The sequence below is a fragment of the Lithobates pipiens genome, unplaced genomic scaffold, assembly GCF_037356315.1.
Source record: "Lithobates pipiens isolate NorthernLeopardFrog02 unplaced genomic scaffold, aLitPip1_a1.2 Scaffold_28, whole genome shotgun sequence".
Taxonomy (NCBI): Eukaryota; Metazoa; Chordata; class Amphibia; order Anura; family Ranidae; genus Lithobates; species Lithobates pipiens.
The window spans coordinates 82,580,133-82,603,845 of NW_027507789.1; the positions used below are offsets into that span (position 1 = coordinate 82,580,133).

Sequence of the window (23,713 nt, forward strand, 5' to 3'; positions counted from 1 at the left end):
CTAGGCGGCTGCCTACTTCGCCTAGTGGTAGCGCCGGCCCTGCTCTGAGATCAAATGAGATTTGGCTCTTTCAGGGTGATGCAGCCATAGTAGATTTTTTCAGGCACGCTCAACCCTCTTGACAAATGCCAAGATGGTCACCTTAGGAAACAAACAAAAAAAACAAGTCAACACCAACAACATAAAAAGAAGCCTACCGCACCTAGTATTTCCAGGCGGTCTCCCATCCAGGTATTAACAAGGCGCGACCCTTTCTAGCCTCTGAGATCAGCAGAGATTGGGCGCTTTCAGGGGGATGTGCCCATAGGCAATCTCTTTGGGCACTCTCATCCCTCTTGAAAAATGCCAAGATAGTCACCCTGGGAAACAAGCGAAAAAAAACAGGTCAACGCCAACAACATAAAAAGAAGAATACGGCACCTGGTATTCCAAGGCCGTCTCCCATTCAAGTACTAACTAGGCCCAACCCTTCTTAGCCTCTGAGATCAGAAGAGATAGGGTGCTTTCAGGGTGATGTGGCTGTAAGCGATCTCTTTAGGCACTCTCAACCCTCTTGACAAATGCCAAGATGATCCCTTTGGGAAACAAGCGAAAAAAACAGGTCAACACCAACAACATAAAAAGAAGCCTGCGGCATCTGGAAAACCCAGGCGGTCTCCCATCCAGGTACAAACCAGGCCCAACCCTGCTTAGCCTCTGAGACCAAACGAGATTGGGCGCTTTCAGGGTGTTGTGCCCATAGGCAATTTCTTTGTGCACTCTCAACCCTCTTGACACATGCCAAGATGGTCACCTTGGGAAACAAGGGAAAAAAAACAGGTCAACGCGACAACATAATGAGAAGCCTACGGCACCTGGTATTCCCAAGCTTTCTCCCATCCAGGTACTAACCAGGCCCATCGCTGCTTAGCCTCCGGGATCAGATGAGATTAGGCTCTTTCAGGGTGATTTGGCTGTAGGCACTCTCTTTGGGCACTCTGAAGCCTCTTGACAAAGGCCAAGATGGTCACCTTGGGAAACAAGCTAAAAAAAACAGGTCAAAGCCAACAACATAAAAAGAAGCCTACGGCATCCAGTATTCCCAGGCGATCTCCCAATCAAGACACTAACCAGACCAGATCCTTCTATGGCACCTGGTCTTCCCAGGCAGTCTCCCATCCAGGTACTAACCAGGCCTGACGCTGCTTAGCCTCTGAAATCAGACGAGATCGGGTGCTTTCAGGTTGATGTGGCCGTAAGCGTTCTCTTCAAGACACGCCTAACCCTCTTGACAAACGCCAAATGGTCGCCTTGAGAACAACAGACAAAGCCAACAACATAAAAGGAAGCCTATGGGCTTACAGCGGACCTTAAAAGATGGGACCCACTAGCTCTGTCATGGTTCGGACGCTGTAATGTGTTGAAGATGAACGCGTTGCCACGACTTCTGTATCTACTACAAGCCTTACCTATCAAAATACCCCAGACTTTCTTTCATTCGGTTCGCTCAATCTTTATCAAGTTCCTCTGGCGCGGAAAACATATGCGTATTGGTAGGGCAATGCTATTGCGACCGAAATTGCGGGGAGGTATTGGCTTCCCGCACCCTGCTCTATATTACACAGCGAGGCACATGACACCGGTGGTTGACTGGTGCCGGTGTTCTGCCATATACTGTCCGGCCATGATATAGTGTCCGCTGTGTACTCCGAAGCTGAACGGCTCCTGCGCGGTGAGTGGAGGTGGTAGCCCCACCATCCAAGCGGACATAGGGTTGTGAATATTAGCCACTTCCCGACCAGCGCACGACGATGTACGTCGACAGCATGGCACGGGCAGGCATATTGGCGTACATGTACGTCCATGCTCCCGCGCTGGTCGGGACCCCCGTGAGTCCGGTCGCGGGACCCGCGGACTCGATCGCCGCGGGCATCCCCGCGATCGTCTCACGGAGCGGCGGAAGTGAGGAAATGCTGTATAAACAACATTTTCTCATTCTGCCTAGCAACTAGTGACGCTGATCTCTGCTCCATGTGATTGGAGCAGAGAACAGTGTACACTAAATGAAAGCCCAACCCCCCCACAGTTAGTAACACTCCCCTAGGAACACTTAACCCCTACACTGCCACTCACTGGTTAACCCTTTCACTGCCAGTGTCATTTACACAGGAATCACTGCATTTATATAGCAGTGATTACTGTATAAATGACAATGGTCCCAAAAATGTGTCAAAAATGTCCGATGGGTCCCCGACAATGTCGCAGTCACAATAAAAATCGCAGATCGCCGCCATTACTAGTAAAAATAAAATAATAAAAAAATATTAATAAAAATGCTATAAAACTATCCCTATTTTGTAAACGCTATAACTTTTGCGCAAACCAATCAATAATCGCTTATTGCGATTTTTTTTACCAAAAATATGTAGACGAATACGTATTGGCCTAAATTGAGGGAAAAAAATGTTTTTTTATATATTTTTGGGGGATATTTATTATAACAAAAAGTAAAAAATAATGGGTTTTTTTCAAAATTGTCGCTCTATTTTTGTTTATAGCGCAAAAAATAAAAACCGCAGGGGTGATCAAATACCACCAAAAGAAAGCTCTATTTGTGGGAAAAAAAGGACGTTAATTTTGTTTGAGAGCCACGTCGCACGACCGCGCAATTGTCAGTTAAAGCGACGCAGTGCCGAATCACAAAAAGTGGTCTGGTCTTTGACCAGCAAATTGGTCCGGTCTGAAAGTGGTTAGAGGGCCCCTCGCAGGCGAGCTTCGCTCGCCACGCTTCGGGCTTGGCTTCGCTGCGCTCGGCTCTTTTATATTCTTACTCTATGTCCACTTGGATAGTGGGGATAGAACCTGTACTCAGTGCGCAGGTGCCGTTCATGCTCGCAATTTTTGAAATCTGTGTTGCTGTGTACTGCGCATGCGCAGTACACAGCGGACACTATCCGATGGGGGACCATATGTGATAAGACACCGGCATGGGGAACTGAAGCTATGGGTCAAGCTAGAGCAGGAGATGGCGCGGGTTCCACTGGCTGGTCTGCCTTGGGCGGGGAGGCTATTGGAGCCCTGTGTGACTACTCACCCATTAATTGGCCCCTCGCTCGCCGAGATGGATAGTTTTTTTCACCTTTCCCACCTGACTAACTTCCCTTCTCCTATGACCCCAATTATTGGACATCCTAGATTCCCTCCGGGCCTGTCTGACCAGGCCTTTACCAGGCAAGCCCCGAAAGGGCTTCTGAGAGCAGCCCTATTTCTTGGACCCACAGGCTTGATTCCCATGGGAACCATACTGCTAGAGCAAGTACCTGTTGCATTGGATAGCTGGAGAGCTAGACAGCTAATCCATTTCCTCGGATCACTACCTAACCATTCGTTCTTCTCTAGACAATTCCACCCCTTCAAGGAACTTTGCCTGGATGATGGCCCAATTCATGGTTCCCTCTCTAGGTCCTACCTAATCCTGACAGATGCACAATCCTCCACGGATCCACCCTTCCTAGCTAAATGGAAAAGGGACTTACAAACTACATTCTCCAAACCACAGAAGGACAGAATACTCTTTTTCGCCCATAAGTCGTCACTCTGCAGTAAATATCAGGAGATCTCATATAAGCTGATCACATGCTGGTATCGTACACCGGTGGTGTTGGCCAAAATATTCCCCGGTCAATCTGACCGCTGCTGTCGCTGTGGGCAACAGGCTGGCACCATTCTCCACATTTTCTGGGAATGCCCTAAATTACAAACATTCGGGCAGCCTGTCCTGAGACTCATCCACAAGTTCACAGACATTTCCTTAGCCAATGATCCCGCAGCAGTTCTTCTCAATCTAACTCCTATGTCGATAAAGCGTTATCATAAGTCCTTACTTAAACATCTCCTCAAGGCAGCTAGGGCCTGCATCCCAAGTCAGTGGAAAGAGCAATCTGCTCCAATGGTGACCCAGTGGTTCGCAAGGGTTAATGATATTGAACGAATGGAAGACCTGACTGCCACAATGAGGGATAAAACGGAGGAGCATGGGAACAGATGGTTCTACTGGACCCAGTTTCGCTTTTCGGAAGAATACCTCCGCGAGACATAGTAAGCTCATGGTGATCGTTGGAGATCGCTGTTCCAAACGTTGGACAGCTGATGAGCTGGTGAGCCGAGGGCGTCTCTTGCTCCCTGGGAGGGGACCCCATCCTATCCACTCTACCCACGACACCCCCTTACCCCTTCTTTTCCTTTTCTGCCATTTCCTTCCCCAATCTTCTCTTTCCCCTTCTCCCTCCTTTCAGTTCTACTATTTCCCTTCTTAACTCAAAAAAGGGAAAAGAAAATGGTATGTTCCGACCCCATTTGACTACTACACAATACTCTTCCTCTATCTATGGATATCTAAACTCTTCGAAGGTAGCAGGGCTAGTATCAATAATATTTTAAGTGGTAGAGGATCCCAACGAGATGGAGCTTTAATCTCATCTTGATATGACCGCAAAGCTGTACACGTGCTATTCTCCTTGGACTTCTTACCATTGGCTCTGATATCCATGCAATATGATCGTTTGTTTGTAACTATTTGTATCACACATTCTGTGAAGTTGCCTTTGCATTGTATGTCGCATACTACTAAATAAAAAAAAAAAAAAAAAAAAAAGCCTATGGCATCTGGTATTTCCAGGCGGTCTCCCATCCAGGTACTAACCAGGCCCGACACTGTTTAGCATCCAAGATCAGACGAGATTGGGCGCTTTCAGGGTGATGGGGCCGTAGGTGATCTCTTTGGGCACTCTCAACCCTCTTGACAAACGCCAAGATGGTCACCTTGGGAAACAAGTGAAAAAAAAACCAGGTCAAGGCCAACAACATAAAAAGAAGCCTACAGCACCTAGTATTCCCAGGTGGTCTCCAATCCAGGTACTAGCAAGGCCCAACCCTGTTTAGCTTCTGAGATCAGAGGAGATCGGGCGCTTTCAGGGTTATGTGCCCATAGGCAATCTCTTTGGGCATTCTCAACCCTCTTGACAAATGCCAAGATAGTCACCTTGAGATACAAGCGAAAAAAAACAGGTCAATGTCAACAACATAAAAAGAAGAATACGGCACCTGGTATTCCAACGCCATCTCCCATCCAGCTACTAACTAGGCCCAACCCTTCTTAGCCTCAGAGAAGAGAAGAGATAGGGCTCTTTCAGGGTGATGCTGCTGTAAGCGATCTCTTTGGGCACTCTCATCCCTCTTGACAAATGCCAAGATGGTCACCTTGGGAAAGAAGCGAAAAAAGAAAACGAATCAACGCCAACAACATAAAAAGAAGCCTACAATAACTGGTATTCCCAGGTGGTCTCCCATCCAGGTACTAACCAGGCCCGACTCTTCTTAGCCTCCAAAGTCAGACGAGATTGGGTGCTTTCAGAGTGATGTGGCCATAGGCAATCTCTTCAGGCACTCTCAACCCTCTTGACAAACACCAAGATGGTCACTTTGGGAAACAAGCGGAAAAAAAACAGGTCAACGCCAACAACATAAAAAGAAGTCTACGACACCTGGTATTCCCAGGCGGTCTCCCCTCCAGGTACTAACAAGGCCTGACTCTTCTTAGCTTCCAACATCAAACGTGATCGGGTGCTTTCAGGGTGATGTGCCTGTAGGCAATCTCTTCAGGCACTTTCAACCCTCTTGACAAACGCCAAGATGGTCACCTTGGGAAACAAGCAAAAAAATAAAAATAAGTCGGAAGCTAGAGACAATACGGCCCGAGTCCTCAATTTAATCCATGCGGCGCATGTACAGGGAAGGCCCTTGCTTATGTTGTCAACGGACGTGGAGAAGGCCTTTGACAGGGTGGCCTGGCACTTTATGCAGGCCACCCTGAAACATATAGGTCTAATATATATATATATATCCAATGCAACAGGTACTTGCTCTAGCAGTATGGTCCCCATGGGAATCAAGCCCGTGGGTCCAAGAAATAGGGCTTCTCTCAGAAGCCCTTTCGGGGCTTGCCTGGTAAAGGCCTGGTCAGACAGGCCCGGAGGGAATCTAGGATGTCCAATAATTGGGGTCATAGGAGAAGGGAAGTTAGTCAGGTGGGAAAGGTGAAAAAAACTATCCATCTCGGCGAGCGAGGGGCCAATTAACGGGTGAGTAGTCACACAGGGCTCCAATGGCCTCCCCGCCCAAGGCAGACCAGCCAGTGGAACCCGCACCATCTCCTGCTCTAGCTTGACCCATAGCTTCAGTTCCCCATGCCGGTGTCTTATCACATATGGTCCCCCATCGGATAGTGTCCGCTGTGTACTGCGCATGCGCAGCGAGGCCAAGCCCGAAGCGTGGCGAGCGAAGCTCGCCTGCGAGGGGCCCTCTAATATTCACAACCCTATGTCCACTTGGATGGTGGGGCTACCACCTCCACTCACCACGCATGAAAATCTCCGAAGCTTCGTCTGCTCCGTACTGCGCATGCGCAGTACGGCGCAGACACTATATCATGGCCGGACAGTATATGGCAGAACACCGGCACCAGTCAACACCGGTGTCATGTGCGTCGCTGTGTAATATAGAGCAGGGTCCGGGAAGCCAATACCTCCCCGCAATTTCGGTCGCAATAGCATTGCCCTACCAATACGCATATGTTTTCCACGCCAGAGGAACCTGATAAAGATTGAGCGAACCGCATGAAAGAAAGTCTGGGGTATTTTGATAGGTAAGGCTTGTAGTAGATACAGAAGTCGTGGCAACGCGTTCATCTTCAACACATTACAGCGTCCGAACCATGACAGAGCTAGTGGGTCCCATCTTTTAGGGTCCACTGTAAGCCCATAGGCTTCTTTTTATGTTGTTGGCTTTGACCTGTTTTTTTTGCTTGTTTCTCAAGGCGACCATCTTGCCATTTGTCAAGAGGGTTGGGCGTGTCTTGAAGAGAACGCTTACGGCCACATCAACCTGAAAGCACCCGATCTCGTCTGATTTCAGAGGCTAAGCAGCGTCAGGCCTGGTTAGTACCTGGATGGGAGACTGCCTGGGAAGACCAGGTGCCATAGAAGGATCTGGTCTGGTTAGTGTCTTGATTGGGAGATCGCCTGGGAATACTGGATGCCGTAGGCTTCTTTTTATGTTGTTGGCTTTGACCTGTTTTTTTTAGCTTGTTTCCCAAGGTGACCATCTTGGCCTTTGTCAAGAGGCTTCAGAGTACCCAAAGAGAGTGCCTACGGCCAAATCACCCTGAAAGAGCCCAATCTCATCTGATCTCGAAGGCTAAGCAGCGATGGGCCTGGTTAGTTCCTGGATGGGAGACAGCTTGGGAATACCAGGTGCCATAGGCTTCTCATTATGTTGTCGGCGTTGACCTGTTTTATTTTCCCTTGTTTCCCAAGGTGACCATCTTGGCATGTGTCAAGAGGGTTGAGAGTGCACAAAGAAATTGCCTACGAGCACAACAACCTGAAAGCGCCCAATCTCGCTTGGTCTCAGAGGCTAAGCAGGGTTGGGCCTGGTTTGTACCTGGATGGGAGACCGCCTGGGTTTTCCAGATGCCGCAGGCTTCTTTTTATGTTGTTGGTGTTGACCTGTTTTTTTCGCTTGTTTCCCAAAGTGATCATCTTGCCATTTGTCAAGAGGGTTGAGAGTGCCTAAAGAGATCGCTTACAGCCACATCACCCTGAAAGCACCCTATCTCTTCTGATCTCAGAGGCTAAGAAGGGTTGGGCCTAGTTAGTACTTGAATGGGAGACGGCCTTGGAATACCAGGTGCCGTATTCTTCTTTTTATGTTGTTGGCGTTGACCTGTTTTTTTTCGCTTGTTTCCCAGGGTTTTGGCATTTTTCAAGAGGGATGAGAGTGCCCAAAGAGATTGCCTATGGACACATCACCCTGAAAGCGCCCAATCTCCGCTGATCTCAGAGGCTAGAAAGGGACGCGCCTTGTTAATACCTGGATGGGAGACCGCGTGGAAATACTAGGTGCGGTAGGCTTCTTTTTATGTTGTTGGCATTGACTTGTTTTTTTTGTTTGTTTCCCAAGGTGACCATCTTGGCGTTTGTCAAGAGGGTTGAGCGTGCCTGAAAAAATCTACTATGGCTGCATCACCCTGAAAGAGCCAAATCTCATTTGATCTCAGAGGCTAAGCAGGTTTGGGACCTGGTTAGTACGTGGATGGGAGACCGCCTGGGATTTCTCGATGCCATAGGCTTTTTTTTTAAGTTGTTGGCATTGACTTATTTTTTATTTTTTGTTTTATTCTTTTACTAAGTATAAGTAGAACAACACAAATGTAACAGTCAACCATACAGCATGACCCAGGGTCACAATTACATGGTAACAAAAAATAGGCAGCCAAATAACTCTGGGTTCTCAGAGGGGAGTCCTAGAGTTTCATGCAGAAAAGAGAGAAACCCCACCTCCGACATGTAGTACAGTATAACTAATGCAGCTCCGTTCGGACAAATTTAATCATGGAGAACAACTGGGACCACAGCGAGCCAGCTTATCATGACCTACGTGAACCAGAGTAAAATATGAGCCGGTCGTGTCCAGAACCCTGGGGTTCTTCTGGGTCCCAAAGGCTAGTAAGGAGACAAGGCATAGTCAAAAGGGAGGACGGGGGAAGAAGAGAGTGCAAAGACGGAGAGAGAGGAGGGGGGGGATGGCGGCGGGGAAAAATAGAAAAATAAAGACAAAAAGGGAGGGGGGGGGAATGCCACCCAGGGCAGACATGGCCTACGTAGGTAAACGTTAAATGTTCAGTCGTTTTCTGGGACAGGGGCGCTGCTCACCTCCCGAATGTAGTCTCAAGTACCAGTAAAATACCTCCAGGGCCTCCATGTAACACTAAATGCCTCTTCAGTGTTGTGAAGGGTGGCGGTCAATTCTTTCATCCGGAGAATATGATTGACTTTGGAATACCACAGCACCTTGGATGGGGGCTGAGGCTGCCTCCACAGTGTGGGAATGCAGACCCGGGCGGCGTTCAGGAGTTGCATCGTGAGGGTTTTTTTGTATTTTCGAACAGGCTGTTCGGTCAAGTGTAGAAGGCACGCTGCTGGGTTGTCTGCGATATCTACATTTCTGAGAGTTTTTATCGTCCCGGTCACCTCCACCCAAAAGTTCCTCAAGGCCGGGCATGCCCAGAAAATGTGTCCCATGGTCCCCGTATCTGAATTGCACCTCCAACAAACATCTGGGATCGATCTATTCATTTTATTCAGAAGGTATGGGACTCTATACCAGCGTGAGACTATCTTGTATCCTGATTCTTGATATTGGTTTGCGATGGAAGCTTTATGTACTAATGTCAGGATCTTCCCTAACTGTTGTGGGGTAAATGTGTTGCCAAATGCAAACTCCCATTTGTGGATAAATGGTGGGGTCGACTCTTCCTCCTGACTACTTAATATGTTGTACAGGAGGGAGAGGGTGTGTCGCACAGGTTCCTTTTTGTGACAGATGACTCATAGGGCGTCAGGTCTCTAGGAGTGTAGGGGGCCCTTTGTATGGCCAGAAGAAAGTGACGAAGTTGATAAGCATTAAACAATTCAAGCGGAGGGTCAGAAAGCTCGGCGACAGTTTGCGTGGTCGGGAGCCCTCCCGAGGGCCACACCTCTCCCAGACGCTGTTTCCCCACCACTGTCAACTGTCGCAGTTTATTGTTGGTAAATCCCGGTGGGAAGTCTGGATTACCTATAACCGGAGTCATTGGTGACGGCAGGGGAGCAATGTGTGTGCAGCGGAACAACCTCCGCACAACAGCCAACGTAGCTCCCACTACGGGGTGATCTCTGAGGTCTTTTGGTAGGGAGGACAGGAGCCACGGGGAGCTCAATAGGGGAATGGATCCATCCTCAATCTCCATCTCCACCCACTGCTTGTGTGGGCCATTACAATGCCAATCAACGACTCTCGCTAGCAGAGTCGCTCTGTTGTATTGTCTCAGATCTGGGAGACCCAGACCCTCCCTGTCCTTTGGTCTGGCAAGCAATTGCAAACGGGCTCTGGGCGGTTTGCGTGCCCAAATAAAGTCCCGGAGCAGCAGCTGCAGTTGTCTGAAAAAAATTGGGGGTAACCGGATCGGTAATGTCTGGAACAAGTATAAGATCCGCGGGAGGGCCGTCATTTTGAATGCATTACAGCGCCCGAACCGGGTCAGTGTTAAAGCATGCCAGTTTCCCAAATCAGATTTCAGTCTATTCAGGAGAGGGACAAAATTAAGCGGGTACAATTGCGCCAAATCCGCTGCGATGTCAACGCCCAGGTAACGTATAGATTTTTCAGCTCAGTAGAATGGAAAAGCGGAGCGTAGCCTCCTGGCCTCACCATCCGGGACCGATATATTCAATACAGCCGACGGTGCAATTGATTTTATAGTTTGATAGGCTGCCGTATCGCCGGAGAGCCGCGAGTATATTGGGAAGTGAAATGTGTGGATTGGAGACGAAAAAAATTAGATCGTCAGCGCATGCCGCAATTTTGTGGTGTGCCGAGGGTTTGGATATGCCAGTAATATTCGGGTCATTCCGAACGTGACACATAAGTGGTTCCAGTGTCAGAATAAAAATTAGGGGAGACAGAGTACACCCCTGCCTCGTCCCATTAGTGATGGGGAAAGAGTCCGAGCACTCTGAAAGCACCCAATCTCATCTGATCTTGGAGGCTAAGAAGAGTCAGGCCTGGTTAGTACCTGGATGGGAGACCACCTGGGAATACCAGTTATTGTAGGCTTCTTTTTATGTTGTTGGCCTTGATTCGTTTTGTTTTGTTTTCGCTTGTTTCCCAAGGTGACCATCTTGGCATTTGTCAAGAGGGTTGAGAGTGCCCAAAGAGTTCGCTTACAGCAGCATCACCCTGAAAGAGCCCTATCTCTTCGCATCTCTGAGGCTAAGAAGGGTTGGGCCTAGTTAGTCCCTGGATGGGAGATGGCTTTGGAATACCAGGTGCCGTAGTCTTCTTTTTATGTTGTTGACATTGACCTGTTTTTTTTTCGCTTGTTTCCCAAGGTGACTATCTTGGCATTTGTCAAGAGGGTTGAGAGTGCCCAAAGAGATTGCCTATGGGCACATAAGCCTGAAAGCGCCCGATCTCCTCTGATCTCAGAGGCTAAACAGGGTCGGGCCTTGCTAGTACCTGGATTGGAGACCACCTGGGAATACTAGGTGCTGAAGGCTTATTTTTATGTTGTTGGCGTTGACTTGTTTTTTTTTTTTTTTTGTTTACCAAGGTGACCATCTTGGTGTTTGTCAAGAGGGTTGAGAGTGCTTGAAGAGCTCGCCTATGGCCACATAACCCTGAAAGCAACAGATCTCGTCTGATCTCAGAGACTAAACAGGGTCAGGCCTTGTTAATACCTGGATGGGAGACCACCTGGGAATACTAGGTGCTGTAGACTTCTTCTCATGTTGTTGGCGTTGACTTGATTTTTTTGTTTGTTTCCCAAGGTGACCATATTGGCATTAGTCAAGGTTGAGAGTGCCTGAAGAAATCTCCTACGGCCACACCACCCTAAAAGAGCCCAATCTCATCTGATCTCAGAGGCTAAGCAGGGTTGGGACCAGTTTAGTACCTGGATGGGAGACCGCCTGGGATTTCCAGATGCCGTAGGCATCTTTTTATGTTGTGGCCATTGACCTATTTTTTTCCGCTTGTTTCCAAGGTGACCATCTTGGTGTTTGTCAAGAGAGTTGAGAGTGCCTGAAGATATCGGCTACGGCCACATCACCCTGAATCTGTTCCATCTCGTCTGATCTTGGAGGCTAAGCAGACCAGCAGGCCTGGTTAATGCCTGTATGGGAAACCGCCTGGGAATACCAGGTGTCGTAGGCTTCTTTTTTTTTTTCAAATATAATTTTTTCTCCAAATAGGGGAAGACGGTCCCCCGAGTACATAATGCAACAGAGAAATACAGAGCAAAAAGCAGCTGAACAATACTTGATACAGGTATATTCGCAACTGTGAGTCTGCCTTCCATCAATCACAATGATTCGAGGCACGGATAAAGTACTGTACCAAGATCCAGGGTCACACAAACCCCCAGGTCCCTCCGGCATAATCCATCCAGAGGGGGGTGTGGGGCCGTCATTCCCAATTTTCCACTCTTTCCAAAAGAGAGAGGGGGTGGAGGGGGTGAGAGATAGGGGAGGTAGGCAGAAAAGAGAAGGGTTGAAAGATCAGAAAAGGAGAAGAGGGGACGAGACACGATGGCAGCCACTGTCCAAGGGGCCAGTCAAGGAAAGCTCAGAGCACTAAGGCGATAGCAGGCGACATCCTTCCAGCGAGAATATAAAGGTATTCCAGATGTCTCAGGTTTGTTTAAAAAATTCTTGTATACCTTGTGATGTGAGGATCAAGTCCTCCATTTTTTTTAATGTCCTCTATTTTCCTAAGCCAGTGGGTAATGAAAGGGGGGGAACATTTTTTCCAATAGAGAGGGATGCAGGATTTCGCCGCATTTATCACATGCCGTAAAATAGATTTTTTTGTACTTCTTAAAGGGGAGGGCCACCCTGAAAAACAAAAAAATGTTAAAAATTACAAAAAATCTAAAAAAAAAAAAAATGAAAAAAATTTTTTTTTTTACTTACCAGAAATGCCTGTTGCTAGGCACTTTCTCCTAATCTTCCTCTTCCTCCTCCGCGGAGATCTTCTGTCTTCTGTCTTCGTCGCGGCGTCTTCTGGGTAATGAGTCGCGCTGTGTTCTGGGAACTGTGTGTTCCAGAACACAGCGCGTCCCATTCAGAAAGCGCTGCGGGACTCGCGCATGCGCAGTAGCTGCGGGACTCGCGCATGCGCAGTAGGAAACGGGCAGTGAAGCCATAAGGCTCCGCTGCCTGTTTCCCTTACAAGGGATGGCGGCGCCGGGACCCGAGAGCCGAGGGACGGGTCGGCCTCGGGCGGCCGACATCGCGGGCGCCCTGGACAGGTGAGTGTGTTTATTAAGTCAGCAGCTGCAGTGTTTGCAGCTGCTGACTTTTTTTATTTTTTTTTTTTTTTTTTATAACCGGCCCTCCACTTTAATGGGAATCTGTGAATGGTGCAAGAGAAAGAATGCAGCCTCTTCCTGGATGGAGAAGTCTGTGAATTTTTGTGTTATGCATCGGATCTCTGTCCAGAAGTCCACCAAGCTGAGGCAGGACCAAAAAATGTGCAGCAACGTGCCCTCTTCTTCTCCACACCTCCAGCATATGTTCGAAACATTTCTGCAGCTTTGATGGTGTCAAATACCACCTGGTGAGAAGTTTAAAATTCGTCTCCTGTATCTTCGTGCACAGCGACATTTTGAGAGCCAAAGTGATAATGCGTTGTCTCTGTGCTGGGGAAAATTAGCAATTAAGGTCCTTTTCCCAGTTGGACAGACAGGTTAAGTGTGGGTAATCTGTTTGAGAGAGAATGTGGGCCAAAGGGCCTTCGCTCCTGCATAGAGTCTCAAACTCCGACTGAGGGCGGGCGAACGTTTGAGGATTGGGGATGGAATGGAGAAAATGATGTAGTTGCGCCGCTCTCCAAAAAGGCAGTTGGAAAAGCCCTGTCGGATCTGTTAGGGTTGAGAAAGAAGGCCATTTTCCATCAATGACGAATTTAGACGCATTGTCTAGGTTGGAATTTCTAAGTGGGTCCCCAGTTCAAAGGTTGGATGGCCACGTATAGGGAATAGGGGGGAAGTCAAAGACGTGAGTGTGTTTTGGGTAGCGATCAGGTGACTGACTTTCAACTAAGCCCCTATAGTGGGATGTGACATAAATTCTGTGGGGGAATACTTATAACACCACATGGCGCTTCTTAGCGGAATTCGGGAGTGAGCTTAGAAAGTTTGTTTCGATTCCAGTCCAATACATGCCCCAGATGGGAGGCCAGGTAGTAGCGTCGCAAGTTAGGGAGAACAAACCCTCCCTGTTGTTTAGACAATGTCAGCTGTGACCGCTTAAGTCTGGGATTTTTGTGGGCCCAGTTAAAATGAGTGAGCAAGGATTGAGCTTGCTTAAAAAACAGGACTGGAATCTGGATCGGGAGAGCTTGGAAAAGATAAGTAAATTTAGGGAGTATGTTCATTTTAATGAGATTGCATCTGCTGAACCAGGAATGGAGGCCAGAATGCCACCCGTGAAGCAAACTGCGGATCTTAGTGACAAGGGGTGGGGGGAAGTTCAACATAAACGTACGCGCGATGTCCGGTGGAATGTAAGTACGTGAGTATATCTTACTTATCCATGCCAGCATCCGTTCACTCAGACCTATATGGCGAAGGACCGAGAACATTAATGTCCATTTGACCCGATCAAAAGCCTTCTCGGCATCAGTACTCATGAAAAGACAAGGGGTCCCAGATGACTTTGCTTTACGGATCAGGGTAAGCACCTTAGTGGTGTTGTCCCTATCTTCCCTGGTGGGAATAAAACCTAACTGGTCAATATGTATAAGGGACTACAAGTAATGTGCCAATCACGTGGCGAGGAGTTAGAGAATAGTTTTAGGACCGAATTTTGGAGGGAAATGGGTCTGTAGCTCCCACATAGGCCTGGGTCCTTGCCCTCCTTAGTTATCAACGAGATGTGGGCTCTAAGGGTATCCTCAGGAAAATAAATTCACCAAGCGCAGGCCGAGAATAGGGAGGAAGGTCTTAAAGTATTGTGCGGTATATCCGTCAGGGCCCGGAGCCTTACCCACCTTCGGAGGTCCCACGGCCGTCTGGACTTCTTCCAGTTTGATCGGGTCCTCCAAGTACTCCCGTGATTCCGATGAGAGGGTTGGTAGACCAGAACCGGTTACATATCTGTCTATATTGTCCTGTCCAGACCCTGAATCGGGCAGGTTGTAGAGATCAGAGTAACATTTTTCAAAGACTTCGACTATTTGGGTTGGGGTAGAGGCCCTCTGGCCATTCTCATCTATCAACTGTGGTATGTAAGAGCCAAATTTCAACTCCTTTACCGACCTGGCTAAGATTTTTCTGCATGTGTCCTCTGATTCCTACGTCAGTTTACGACAAAACTGGAGTGCCGCTTTCGCTTTATAATGGAGTAGGACAGCAATATGGGTATGGAGTGTCCCCAATTCAATCTCTAAGGTCCGTAAGGGGGTATGTTTATGTTTCGCTTACACAGAGGCAAGTTCACGAAACAGATTAGCAAGCTGTTCCTTCCGTGTTCGTTTGATGCGCGCCCCGTGCCTGATAAGTACCCTGCGGAGTACTGACTTGTGAGCCTCCCAAATTATCCCCGGGTCACAGTCCTGCTTTAGTTTTCTTGGAAATAAAGGTCCAATTCCCTGGTCACATCTGCTAAAACTTACGGTATCTGGAGGAGGCTCTCATTAAGGTGCCAGAATAGAGACCTAGGTGAGGGGTAGGGAGCGAGGAGCAAGAGGCAGAAGTGTCAACCGATGGCGAAAGGGGACATTAAAGTCCCCACCTAATATCAATTGGCCCTCCCGAAAGTCACATAATCTGTGCAGGGTAGTTCTGAGGAACGTGTCTTGGTGATCATTGGGAGCGTACACAGTGGCAAATGTAAAAAGGCGCTCTCCAATGTGGCCCCTAAGAAAAAGATATTGGCCCCCAGGGTCCACCAGAGAATCCTGGAGAACCCAGGGGAGCCTGCTAGAGATCAGAATGGAGAGGAGGGGTTAGTAGAGTGGTAGACCTTAGGGAAGGATCTCGACCATAGAAAGGGGAGGCTAGTATTTTTAAAATGTGTTTCTTGTATAAAGGCCACATCAGTACAGGATGTGTTCAGTTCTCACAGGAGGATCCACCATTTTTCAGGGGAGTTCAGTCCCTTAACGTTTAGAGAGGTGACCTTGACTGAGTCTGCCATCGCTCCTCGGGGAGGGGGAGGGGGACATCAGAGAAAAGCAAAGAAAGTTGAACCAAGGTAGGTTTTGGGTAGGTAATGCATGGCGGGAACTAAGGGGGAGAAAGGAAGGGCAAATGGAAGGAAAGGTAAAGGGAAAAAGAGGCCGGGCACCTCAACCCCAGGGGGAGAGGGAAATTAAGGGTTGTCCGCACTCAACAGTACAGGAAGGGTATACTAAAACAGCACAATTATGCTATAGCGCTTACCAGATGTACACTGGGTTTAAAGCGCTGTCCTACTTGGGTTATTGGGTAGACAGGTCGGAGAGGGAGCCCCCGAATCCTAGTCCCCCCAGTCCCGGCAGTGGTAAATGTCACGTCTGATACCGGTATGCAAATAAAAGACAATCAGTAACATCAAAGAAACAAAAAACAATAGTATAACCAAAACAGAGGTAGAGCATATAACTGTCAGCACTGAGGGGTCTCCTCGGCTCGCCCTAAACATAGGCATGCACGAGGGAGCCCGTCACAACAGAAAAGGCATCACAGAATGGGATCCACCACCCCCCGTCCCATACCCCTAAAGTACATGCAGTCCCCGGACAAATGCATTTCTCCCTTTGGCAGATTGTCCTCTCCTTACCCCCCTCTCCCCCGTCCACGCCCCGGGGGGAAAAGGGGCAGGGAAGGGGGGAAAGGGGGAGTGGAAGGGGGGAAAGGGGGAGTGGAAGGGGGAAAGGGGGAGGGAAAGGAGGGAAGGGAAGGGTGGGAAGGGGGGGGTGGGAAGGGGGGGGAGGGAGGGGGGAAACAGGGGAGAGGGGACAAACATGCAGAAATGTCAAGTCCTTTAGCGCACTCCCACCAGCAAACACCCGGACCCCATAAATTTCAACTCCTCCCCTCCATGGTCACCACATCAAGATGAAAGAGGAGCAGCCCTGGTCGGTGCATGGAAAATCCGGCAGGCAAGGGGCTGGGGCCACCATCCCTCCATCCAACGGGAGACTTCACCTGAGCAGCAGTCCTGGGGCCCGCCAATTAGTGTCTCTCCTGCATCGCCATCGGGGGCTGTGTAGAGCATCCAGAGGGAGGCTGGGACCGCCCAAACAGTAAGGGGTAAATCCTCCAGGGGGGTCCAGAGTCACCCTGGAGGGAAGCAGTGTCTCGTACCAATAGGCTCAATAAATAAGTCATCTAGGGTCCCCGAAAGCTGCAGAAGGCAATGTCAGCAAAGAGTAGGTGGGAGTCAGAGGGGGGGACAAGGGGCGCATCCAGGGGGAGGGGACACATATGCGGGAATGTCAAGCCCTTCCAGTACAGCGCATTAGGTATCACTCAGACCCCCCAAAGTGCAACTCCCCCATCTAAGGTCAAGACTCCAGAAGGGAAGATGAGCCGCCCTGGTCTGTACATGAAAGAACCTGCTGCCAAGGGGTTGGGGCCATCATCCCTTCCTCCAATGGGAGATGGCACCGGAATGAAAGCCCCGTGTCCTGTCAAGTGGTGCCCCTCTGACAATGTCGTTGTGGTATATGTGGAGCATCCAGGGAGAGGCAGGGACCACCCAAAAAGTGAGGGGTAAAGCCTCCAAGGGGGACCGGTGTCAGACAGGAGGATAGCGGTGTCTTGTACAAGTTGGTTAATTAGACAAGTCATTCAGTGTGTTCCTGTGAGCAGCGGAAAGAAAGGTCGGTAAGGATTATGAATGGGTGGGGGCCAGGGAGTGCATAAAACTGCCACCAGATGACCGGGGCAGAGAGGGCAAGGGGATGAAACTCAGATCTGGTAGGTGGGGGCGGGGGTGAGGAGTGTCCCTCATATTACTCACGTTGGCCATACCTTGAAGCTGAGCGCTCTGCATACCCAGGACGTTCTTCTGTATAATCTAGCCTATCTGTATACATTAGCCTGTCTTTTGTACACATTAGTCGGTCCTCTGTATACACTAGTCTGTCTGTATACACTAGTGTATACAGATAAGCTAGATTATACAGAAGAACGTCCTGGGTATGCAGAGATGGAGGCTAGAGTGTATACAGACGGACTAGTGTATACAGAAGACCGGCTAGTTTATATAGGGAGGCTAATGTGTGCAAAAGACAGGCTAGTGTATACAAATAGGCTAGATTATAGAGAAGAACATCTTGGGTATGCAGAGAGAGAGGCTGGGTTACAAAGAGAGGCTGGTGTATGCAGACTTGCTAGTGTATACAGACGGACTAGTGTATAGAGAGGCTTGGGTATACAGAGAGCTAATGTATAAAGAGCAGCTAGTGTATACAAAAGACATCCAATGGTATACAGAGAGACTCGTGTATGCCGAAGACCGGCTAGTTTATACAGAGAGGCTAAAGTGTACAAAACACAGGCTAGATTATACAGAAGAACGTCCTGGGTATGCAGAGATGGAGGCTAGGGTATACAGAGAGAGAGACTGGGTTACACAGAGAGGCAGGAGTATGCAGACTTGCTAGTGTATACAGATGGACTAGTGTATACAGTAGACCGGCTAGTTTACACAGAGAGGCTAATCTGTACAAAAGACAGGCTAGTGTATACAGATAGGCTAGATTATACAGAAGAAGGTCCTGGTTTATGCAAGAGATGGAGGCTAGGGTATGCAGAGAGAGAGGCTTGGTTACACAGACTTGCTAGTGTATACAGACGGACTAGTGTATACAGAGGACCGGCTAGTTTATACAGAGAGTCTAATGTGTACAAAAGACAGGCAATTGTATACAGATAGGCTAGATTATACAGAAGAACGTCCTGGGTATGCAGAGATGGAGGCTAAGGTATACAGAGAGAGAGAGGCTAGAGTACGCATACTTGCTAGTGTATACAGATGGACTAGTGTATACAGAGGACCGGCTAGTTTATACAGAGAGGCTAATGTGTACAAAAGACAGGCTAGTGTATACAAATAGGCTAGATTATAGAGAAGAACGTCTTGGGTATGCAGAGATGGAGGCTGGGTTACACAGAGAGGCTAGTGTATGCAAGCTTGCTAGTGTATACAGACGGACTAGTGTATACAGTAGACCAGCTAGTTTATACAGGGAGGCTAATGTCTACAGAAGACCGGCTAGTGTATACACATAGGCTAGATTATAGAGAAGAACGTCCTGGGTATGCAGAGATGGAGGCTAAGGTATACAGAGAGAGAAGTTGAGTTACAAAGAGAGGCTAGTGTATGCAGACTTGCTAGTGTATACCGGTGGACTAGTGTATACAGAGAGGCTTGGGTATACAGAGAGCTAATGTATAAAGAGATGCTAGTGTATACAAAAGACAACCAATAGTAGACAGTGAGGCTCGTGTATACAGAAGACCGGCTACAGAGAAGCTAATTTGTACAAAAGACAGGCTAGTGTATACAGATAGGCTAGATTATACAGAGGAAGGTCCTGGGTATGCAGAGATGTAGGCTAGGGAATCCAGAGAGAGACTGTGTTACACAGAGAGGCTAGAGTATGCAGAAGACCGGCTATTTTTTTTACAGATAGACTTGTGTATACAGAAGACAGTCTGGGGAATTCAGTGAGGCTAGTGTATGCAGAGAGGCTGGGACACCGAGACTATTGTAAAAAGAAGGCAGGCTAGTGTATATAGATTACGGGCACCTGTATACAGAAGACAGAGAGGCTAGTCTATATTGAGTGGCTAGTGTACACAGAGAGATTCATGTATACAGAAAAGCTAGCGTGTAAAGAAAACAGGACTTTATTTTTTGCTAATGCAACTACTTCTGAAACATGTAAAATGCTTTTTTCATATTTTGGTGCTGTTACAAAGTGGTGTGTTGTCAGTGGTGATATCAATGTGACAGTTAATGTGGAGAACTACAACTATTCAAAATAGAGCAAAAGAGTGCTAAAGTTTATTTTGTTAAGTCATTGACTGATAGACGTTGAGTAATTGGCCATTATTGGTTTGGCAGTACATGGTTTATTTTGATGTAAGATAGTTTTATTCTCTACTTATAGCCGAGTTTTACACGACTTTATTATTAGCATTATTCGCATTATTCATATATATTATGCAGAGTGTAAGTATTGCAGTGAGACGATATTGCTTTTAAAAGATTTGTATTATTATACATAGCATTGTTAGCAGACCAATAGGACAATTTACATGGCTTAATATTGCAGAGCGTAATTTATCAGGAAAGAGATCCAAAGCGTTAGTTGCAGTAGTTTCATAAAACTGAGAAATCGTTGCATTACTCTAAATTTAAAAGTTGTTCCGGTAGCACTGAAAAGACGATATTAGATGAGTGATCTACACATTTCGTTTACTATTTCACTATACCGGCTAAATGTTAATATGTTAATATGTGCTGCGTGTAAGGTAGAAATTAGATGGTTTAGTGTGAGCTGGTTTACCAGGATTTAGAGATAGTAATCTGTTTATACTAGTAATAAATATAGCAAAATAACTATAACGAGTTTAAGTGGAAATACGTGAAATAACAGCAACAACGTGTGTAGGTTTTTATCAATCAAGTTAATTACGTGTCAGCAGCTAAATATTCTGCAATAGCAGAGATTAAGTATTGCAGTCGAAATGAGATCGGAAGCGATAGTTGCAGTAGCTCCAAAAAAACTGAGAAATCATTTCATTACTCTAAATGTAAAAGTTATCCCGAGCAATTAAACTGTTCACGGTAGCATTGCATTACTCTTAATATGTGCAGCGTGTAAAGAAGCAATAAGATGGTTTTGTATTATCCTAAAATTAGCAGTATACGTAATAAAGGTGAGTAGGTAACCTGGATTTAGACATAGCAAACTCTATAATCTAATTTAGCCAAATTAGAAAGGATAATATTGAGACAGTATATACAGGTCGAGTTTAACTGGAAATACACAAAATATCTAGCTTACCTTTACATTGTTCAATAGAGCATTGCAAAGTAATACCAAGGCAGAATGTCGGAATAGCAATTAGATGAGATGATTGCTGTAATCATGAAATATCAGCAACGCCTAGGTTTCTATCGGATGAGAAAGTATAATAACTGGCAAAGTATGACATGGCAAAGAGACAAATTGCATTAGAGATGTGAGATGGACATGAAATGTCAATCCCCATTGGTTACTTACATGTAAACGCGGCTACATACAGCAAAGTGTGAGCTAAGCAGCTAAAGGGTATTTAAGAGTAAATTGACGTAGCTTGAAAATTCCAACGTGTAAATCGTTCCATGAATTATGTTACGCACGAAGACGGCTTACACTGACTGTTTTCCGTTTCCACTGGTCATCGGCATAATGTATCAGTAACCATGAACATTAATAGTGATAGACAGCTTACATTAGGATGTATGCATGATGTGAATGTAAAATGAATGTAAAATAGTTGCATTATGTGTTATTAATGTAATCAAACTGTATTGCTATGCTTTGCTACTGCAACCACTTCTCAATCAAGTAAACCGTCCCACTGCTTTTCTCACATTTTGCCGCTGTTAAAAAATGTGTTGCAAGTGTTATGTGTTACAAATGGTTATCAGTGTGACAGTTAATGTGGAGAAGAAGTAATACACAAAATAGAGTCAGAAAGAGAATCCTATTGCATAGAGGTAGCGAGAGATGGTTGCATTAATCTTAATGTGCAGTGTGTAAAAGGTTTTAAAAAGATGGTTTTGTGTGACTTTTGCTTTAACGTAAAATGCTGTAGACATTATAACTTGTTACAATGATTTAGAGATAGTAATCTCTATAAAATAATAATAATAAGTATAGCAAAACAAATTACGAAAATTTTGAGGCAGTATGTATAGGTCGAGATATAGTGAATACACAAAAGGGATCAAGGGATAGTAGCAAAGTCAAGGGATAAATGCAAAGGTACTCTATTTAACAGTAAATTGACGTAGCTTGCAAATTCCAACGTGTAAATCGTTCCATTAATTTTGCTGCGCACGAAGACGGCTTTCACTGACTGTTTTCCGTTTCCACTGGAAAGAGAATCCTATTGCATAGAGGTAGCGAGAGATGGTTGCATTACTCTTAATGTGTAAAGGTTTTAAAAAGATGGTTTTGTGTGAATTTTGCTTTAACGTAAAATTAGCTGTAGACATTATAACTATGGTTAGGTTTACAATGATTTAGAGTTAGTAATCTCTATAATATAATAATAAGTATAGCAAAACAAATTAGGAAAATATTGAGGCATTATATATAGGTCGAGATAAAGTGAATACACAAAAGGGATCAAGGGATAGTTGCAAAGTCAAGGGATAAATGCAAAGGTACTCTATTTAACAGTAAATTGACGTAGCTTGCAAATTCCAACGTGTAAATCGTTCCACTAATTTTGTTACGCACGAAGACGGCTTACACTGACTGTTTTCCGTTTCCACTGGAAAGAGAATCCTATTGCATAGAGGTAGCGAGAGATGGTTGCATATGGCAGAAAGACGGCTTATACTGCTTTTCTCACATTTTGCTGCGGTAAAAAGAAATGTTTTGTCACTGTGTTTTAACTGTGGCAGATAAGGTGGAGAAAAAGAAGTAATACAGAAAATAGAGTCAAACAGTGGAAACGTTTATTTGTCATGACAGCTGATACTGGTTGAGCAATAAAACTGTTTTATTAAGATGTAAGACTAGTTTTATTCTCTACATATAGGCTTTTCAAAGAGTTGTATAATATAGGCGACCAATAGGACATTTAAATGGCTTAATATTGTAGGGAGGAAGTATCGCTGTTCAAAGGTAAGAGATTGAAAGCTTAGCTTGAAAATGGCCGAGAAATAGTTGCGTTAGTCTAAATTTAAAGGATATGCCGGTACCAATGAGAAAGCTTATATTAGACTAGTTGATCTTTGCATTACACAATCCTATTATTATTATTATTATTATTAAGATCATAGTGCAGAGAGATACTCAGTTAATGTCAGAGATACTCGGTCAATGTCAGAAAAGCAATAAAACTGTTTACATCGTTAGAGAGCGATAGTTACATTACTCTTAGTATGTGCAGCATGTCTGGTAGCAAATGGATGGTTTTGTGAACATTTTGCATTAAGGTACAATTAGAGGTAGAACTCATGGAAGTGAATAGATTTAAGCGGATTTTGAGATAGTACTCTCCATTTCTAATAAGAAATAAAGAAAAATAAGTCAGGATGGTGTGTCAGGACTGTCACATAATCACAGTCCCGGTACAAATATGCAAAATAGAGCAAAAGAGTACATGGTTTATTTTGATGTATGATAGTTTTATTGCATGCTTGATGTGGATGATTAAAATCGTGTAGTGATCTATATTTAGCATAAGAATGAAAAGGCATAACATGGCAATGAGACAAACTCCATTAGAGATGTGAGCTAGATGAAATGATGAAATGTCTCTGTATAGCCCAGATTGTCTTCTGTTATCACTTAGCCTACCCTCTAAATTCTCTAGCCTCTCTATATACACCAGCATGTTTACACTAGCCGGTCTTCTGCATACAATAGCCTGTCTTCGATATACACTAGCCTATGTTCTGAATACACTAGCCCGTCTTCTGTCTTCTGTATGCCCTAGCCTGTCTTCTGTATACATTAGTCTCTCTGTATAAACTAGCATCTCTGTATACCCCAAACTGTCTTCTATAAAAACTTGTCTCTCTTTATAGCCTGTCTAGCCTTTCTTCTGTACACACTAGCTTCTCTGTATACACTAACCAGGCTTCTATATACAATAGGTTCACTCTATGCACTAGCCTCTCTGTATAATCTAGCCTCTCTATATACCCTAGGTAGTGTTCTGCATCTCCGTAGTGGTAGCCTCTCCGTAGAAGCCAGCCTTTATTCTGTATTCACTAGCCTTTCTTCTGTATGCTGTAGTCTTCTATATATACTAGCTTCTCTGTACACCCTTGCATCTCTGTAATACACTAAACCCTCTGTATACCACAGCTTGTCTTCTGTATACACTAGACTGTAAACACTAGATAGAATA

At 46.1% G+C, this 23,713-nt stretch overlaps 6 pseudogenes; 3 read left to right on the plus strand and 3 right to left on the minus strand.

Annotated features, from left to right (window-relative positions):
- Window positions 1-4,632: 4,632 nt before the first annotated feature.
- Window positions 4,633-4,751, minus strand: LOC143936319 (5S ribosomal RNA; annotated as a pseudogene).
- Window positions 4,752-4,852: 101 nt separating this feature from the next.
- Window positions 4,853-4,971, minus strand: LOC143936363 (5S ribosomal RNA; annotated as a pseudogene).
- Window positions 4,972-5,291: 320 nt separating this feature from the next.
- Window positions 5,292-5,410, minus strand: LOC143937429 (5S ribosomal RNA; annotated as a pseudogene).
- Window positions 5,411-7,182: 1,772 nt separating this feature from the next.
- On the plus strand, window positions 7,183-7,301 carry LOC143936893 (5S ribosomal RNA; annotated as a pseudogene).
- Window positions 7,302-11,237: 3,936 nt separating this feature from the next.
- Window positions 11,238-11,356, plus strand: LOC143936913 (5S ribosomal RNA; annotated as a pseudogene).
- A 95-nt stretch (window positions 11,357-11,451) lies between these two features.
- LOC143937084 (5S ribosomal RNA) lies at window positions 11,452-11,571 on the plus strand (annotated as a pseudogene).
- The last annotated feature ends 12,142 nt before the right edge of the window (window positions 11,572-23,713 follow it).